Genomic DNA, 5,904 nt, shown 5'->3' with positions numbered 1-5,904 from the left:
TTAGAAGTCATATTTATACAGAAATTGGAACATATCCCAGTAATAAAAACTAATTTTTACTACTGCTTTCAGAAATATTTGGCATATAACCCAAATAAAGCATTATTTATATATGCAAAATTTCAATTGCCTGGAGTTTTAAAAATAAATTATAGCCTGTAAACAATTTATTTCATTATAAATAAGTTCATGAATAAAAAATAATTTTATTAATAATTAATGAAAAACAGTACATTCACTAATAAATTACAAAAAATTTTTGCAAGAAATAGCATATTAAACTAACATTTTTTTTCATCATAAAAGTTGGATTTCAATAATAAACAATAATAAGTGACAAATGAAATATTATACAACATTTTTTACAGAGCTTTCGCAAGAGATTTTAGATTTAAATAATGATATAATAAATCGTATTTGTTTGAAAAAATAAATAGTGTTACAATGAATTTTGAAGCAAAATTCCTTAATGCACACATCATTTAACATTTTTCTACTTGAATAAATGTAATATTTATTCATGCCAATTTGCTTAGAGCAATACCTTAGCAAACATATCATAAGTACAATGTTTTTCATTTTTGCGAGAAAGAAAATGCTAATACAAATAACATTACTAAAAATTACATTCTTCACTGCCTGCATCACAACATAAATATTATTTTTCATTGCTTTTACAAAACAATACATGTTCATTTAATTGAGAAAATTATTTCCACTATTCATTAAGAGATATAAATTATTTCATTTGCATGATACTGAAAATCATAACTTAAAAATAATTACAAACATTTTTACAGCATACATCATAAAAACAAGATTTTTTTTTTTATTAAATTCAGAAATTCGACAATACAAATTTTAACTATCCTTTTCAAACTATTCCTTTCCCAAATATCATCTGAATGACTACAATGACACTTATTTAATCAGAGTTACAGAGAAAATATTTTGTCACATATATAACAGGAATGTGTCTTTTTCATTAATAATTTTAAAATATCCCTCTAAATCAAATTTAAGTAATCAAAAAACAAACATCACAAGAAGAAAATTTTTCATTTGTGTTAATAATACAAGGCTTTTTTAAACTCATTATATGAGAAAGGTTTTTATTGCATACATTACAAGTATAATTTTTCCTGTAATGATTTGTATAAGTAAATGATTTGTATGTATAAGTAAATGATGTGTATAGGTAAATTCAGCAAGAATAGGTACTTTACTTTGTATGAATTAAAATATGCCTATTTAAATTTCTTTTATGAGAAAAATTCTTATTGCATATATCACAAGAATATAGCCTTTCCTTTGTATGAGTTTGGTAATGCTCATTTAAAACCTTTTTAAATGAGCATTTAATAATAAATGAATATTTTTAACAAGAACAGGGTGGTTCCTTTGTATGAATTAAATAATGCTTATATAAATTACTTTGAAGAGAAAAGTTGCGATTGCATATTTCACAAGAATATGGCTTTTCTTTCGTATGAGTTCGATAATGCTCATCTAAATGCCCTTTCCGAGAAAACTTTTTATTACATACATTACAGGAATGGGGTTTCTCCTTTGTATGAGTTCGATAATGATTATTTAAAATACATTTCCGAGAAAACTCTTTACCGCAGATTAAACAAGAATGTGGTTTTTCCTTTGTGTGAGTTTTATGATGTCGAATTAAATTACTTTTAATAGAAAAATCTTTATTGCATATGTCACAAGAATAGGGTTTCTCCTTCGTATGAGTTCTATTATGGTCATTTAATTGAGATTTAAAATAAAACGATTTATCACACATTTCACAAGAATAGGGTTTTTCATTGGAATGAACTAGACAATGCCGTTTTAAATGATACTTTGAAGAAAATTCTTTAGTACACATAATACAAATATAAAGTTTTTCTTTTGTATGTGTAAGAGAATGTTTTTTCAAAAGCCCTTTCTGAGAAAATTCCATGCCACAGATATCACACGAGAAATATTTCTTATTAATAGTTGCTGCATTTTTGACATTAGTATCAGTATCAATTGCTTTAAGATGCAGATCATTAACCAAATGCTTTTCATTTGTTGTGTTACAAATCTCCATTCTGTAAGTTCTATATTGAGTATTCTTTCAAAAAATGTGCTGCAGTTGTAACATAGAAAATTACCTACTCAGAACAGCTTTCCATTAACACAGAATCATTGCAAAGAGAAGCTTGATTTGAAGAAACTCTTTAACTTCTGTTGCATCCAGTTATGCGCAAAAGAAATCTGTTGAAGGAAATGCAGTTTTAGAGACATTGCAGTTTACAAACACTTTATATACATATTAATATTTATTTTAAAAAAAAGAGTGGGAGGAATTTTTTTCCTTTCTTGATTTTCCTCTTTGTAAAATTATATATTCAACAATATTAGATTAATGGGCTTGCTGCTTTTTTCTGATTTCTCAAATTGAATTAAAAAAGTTATGATAAGTACATTAACCTGCAAATAAATAATGCCTTTCAAACTACCAAAGAATGATCTCATACACTTCATAAGAAAAATTAATGCATTAAGGAAAAATTATATATTTTCATTTAACAAGAGAAAAAAAATGTATCACAAAATTCAATGAAGATGTATATACAGGAAGAGAAATGTGCACGATACTAATTTGCAGTTAATACAACTAATATTGCAGTAGCAAATATAACTTAATGTTCTGTACTGCACATGAAACATTATTTTAAAATAGAATTTTAAACAAGATTTGCTTCTTTTACAATTTTATATAAATCAGTTCAATTTAATCATTTAAATTTCCGTTTTTGAAGCAACACAAGGATAATTTTGTGAGAAGCATCTGAATTTTAAACAGAGCTCATATGATAAGTGCACAGTTTGTCCACCATTCCACAACCATGCAACAGAACAGATTTACATCAGATTCTACCAAAAAATAGATTTAGTGTACATATGTCTAACTGAATCTGAAATTCCAAGATTATCAGAACCTTATTTCAAAAAATAATCCAACAATATTTACTGCACTTTGTAAATTTATAGCTCAAAGTTTGAAATAAATTATACCATCATGATTTGGGCATAAATTAATGTTTTTTGCAGTTTCTAAATGTCAAACACTTGCACATAAAAGAAAATAAAAGTCAAATAATAAAAGCACAGTTTTTATCCGGCTTACCAGATATTTACTGTTGAACAATAAATAAAGTAACAATAATAAAAATAAAAAAAAATCCTTCAGACTTAAACCTAATGTATGTTCAAAGAATTATAGTACTAACAGAGAAATGTAAACATTTCAGAAATAAACAACACTTTTCAAACATTTGGTTAAGAATTAGATTAAAGTAATTACATTCCAGCTTTGAAAAAAATAAGAGCAGATTTCAAAGATGTTCAAAAACTTTTTTTGAACTAATTAAAATAATATCAGAAAATACAGCTACATAATGAGCTCATACTAACAGAAATTTTATGGATAAACATGATTCAGAATCTGAAAAAGAAACCCTCTCTCTTTCTCTCTCTCTATATATAATTGGCAATGCTCAGATGTATGTTCATAATAGATTAAAAATTAAAGGACTAATTTAGATGTGACTTATTTCAGACAGTGTAGATTATTCTGAGAATGTTCAAAGTTATTGAAATCATCAATATAATCAGTAGAAAGAAAGAAGTCAATAATACAGCATCAATAGAAGCAATACTATTATTTAAATGTAGTGTCACAAGATGATGCTTCTCAAATTGAAGTTCATGAAGTAAGAAATACTTTGGTACATGTGTTGAGGTAAGCTTGCACACATTGACATTTTGGTTTTTATAAAATAAAGGCAAAATTTATGAAGTTCCATAATATTCAATTTTTCAATGTTTTGTAAGTTTCTTAATGTTCAACATTAATTGTGATGATTTTAAAGAGAAGTGAATCATAAGATTAATCATTGGAAGTATGTGGATAGAGCTTGGAGAACCCATGTTTTCCTCATGGACAATTACATGTTACATTTTCCTGAGTTACAAAAAAGGACGTTTTTATACATATACCAAATGGAATAACAAGAAACATTATAAATCTAAGAACATTGCAGTGGACTTAAAGTAGAATATCAGAGCAATTGCAATTGATGTAATTAAAATCAGACATATCTTTAATACTATAATACATGTATGCATAAATATCTAATTAAATAGAGTAATTGATAACAAACCTTAAATTGTGTTCATTTAATCTAGAAATAAACTCAAATCTAGTAATAACAAAACTTTACCAGGTTCAACTAGAATTCAATATTAATAAATGCATACGTAAACATGTATTTGCCGTCCCCCTCATCCCCCCCAAAATAATAAATGTAAGTAAAATAAGCAAGGAAGTGAAATGAAAAAATAAATAATTGCAATAAATGATCATATAAAATCAAGCACTTACATGCTTTACGGTGGATTTATATACAGAGAAAATATTGGTGCTTCTTCAGAAGTTTTGCTGTTGTGTTTCCAAAGTATACAAAATCAGAAAATAAGTGAATTTTCCTTATGAGATGCTTTTTCCACTTTATAAATGAGCTCTAAGAGTAGTAACCAAATGTAGTGATAATATTGGGAATTTTCTGAAATTATATGCATGCTTAGAATAGAAATTTCTCATTAATTTAGCAATGTTTACGATAAATAAATAAAAAGAATAAGTATAAATGATAAAACAACATAAATGGATAAATACAAAATTATGCAATCAACATGACATTTAACAAATATCCAAAAAGTAATTAAGGAGCATATACTAGAATTTCATTCAGTACATTATAAAATTGTAGGAAAGTAAAAATAAATATTAGATCATTAAATTAAAAATCTGATTCATTTATTTCATACATATTGGGTTAAATAATGTAATACAAATAAAATTAAATTTTATATATATTTAATTTCACACACACACAAAAAAAAACCCCTACAATTTGTTACACATAGTAATATCTGTAAATAATAAATATAACACCTTCCAAAAATTCTAGTAAGTCATTAAAAGACGCAATTTTATTATTATCAGCACCCTGAAATACATAAATATATTTTGTATGAAAAGCAGACAAAATGCATTTGATGGATTATTATTTTTATATTAATTAAAATTATTCTTCAAACTTCACTGATTTATATGTGTAAACAGAATTTTAAGAAGAGTTAATTTTTGTAAGAGAAAATGATATTAGAAAATGTATCAATTGCAAATAAGACAAAATCATAATAAATAAAAACAAGATGGTTTGAGTTGATAGTTGTATGTAATTATGCACTTTCATGCAACTAAATATAGAAATTATTATGCATTTTCATAACTTAGGCGTCCTCGCTAACATTTCTTTTATTAATTTCAAGTTATGTAATACAAATCTTGTGTCAAAGCCTTTCAAAAAGGAGGGGGGAATACTTACATGCCAATTCAAATATCAGAGCTTCTAGCATCTAAACAAGTTATATAAAGTAATGAAAATTGTTTGAAAACTACTTTTGAAAAGGGAAAAGACGTTACCGCTTTTGATTTTTCCACCACTTAATACTTATCGGCTTTACCTCTAATGATTTCATGATTGTTGTAATAAATGCTTACGTTTTCCCCCCGTATAAGTAATTTAATTTTAATTAGTTATTAAAAAATACTCTCTGAAATTCAAAATTTTAATTCTGAAAAAATTAAAGTTAAGGATTCGAAAACAATAGCATGAACTCGGAATTAAAGCACTATTATTTTTTATTTCTTATTGAATTTTTCGGCAATATTTTGATTTAACAGTGGCAGATAATGTTAGTTCACATGATATGTAAAATATCCTTTGTGCCACTCCTGAAAATATTTTTGCCGTTTGAGTTAGCCATATAAGCAATCAATACGCAAGTTTC

At 25.8% G+C, this 5,904-nt stretch overlaps 1 long non-coding RNA gene across 1 annotated transcript; it reads right to left on the bottom strand.

The window, feature by feature from the left end:
• Positions 1-430: 430 nt before the first annotated feature.
• On the bottom strand, positions 431-5,571 carry LOC129988335 (uncharacterized). The gene is made up of 3 exons (XR_008785643.1): positions 5,439-5,571; positions 4,430-4,610; positions 431-2,256 (listed from the first exon to the last, which is right to left on the bottom strand). It is a non-coding gene; the product is annotated as an uncharacterized LOC129988335 (long non-coding RNA).
• Positions 5,572-5,904: the final 333 nt, after the last annotated feature.

The sequence above is a fragment of the Argiope bruennichi genome, chromosome 10 (assembly GCF_947563725.1).
Source record: "Argiope bruennichi chromosome 10, qqArgBrue1.1, whole genome shotgun sequence".
NCBI lineage: Eukaryota > Metazoa > Arthropoda > Arachnida > Araneae > Araneidae > Argiope > Argiope bruennichi.
The sequence above is the reverse complement of the archived record's forward strand: the minus strand, read 5'-3'. Positions and strand labels throughout refer to the sequence as shown.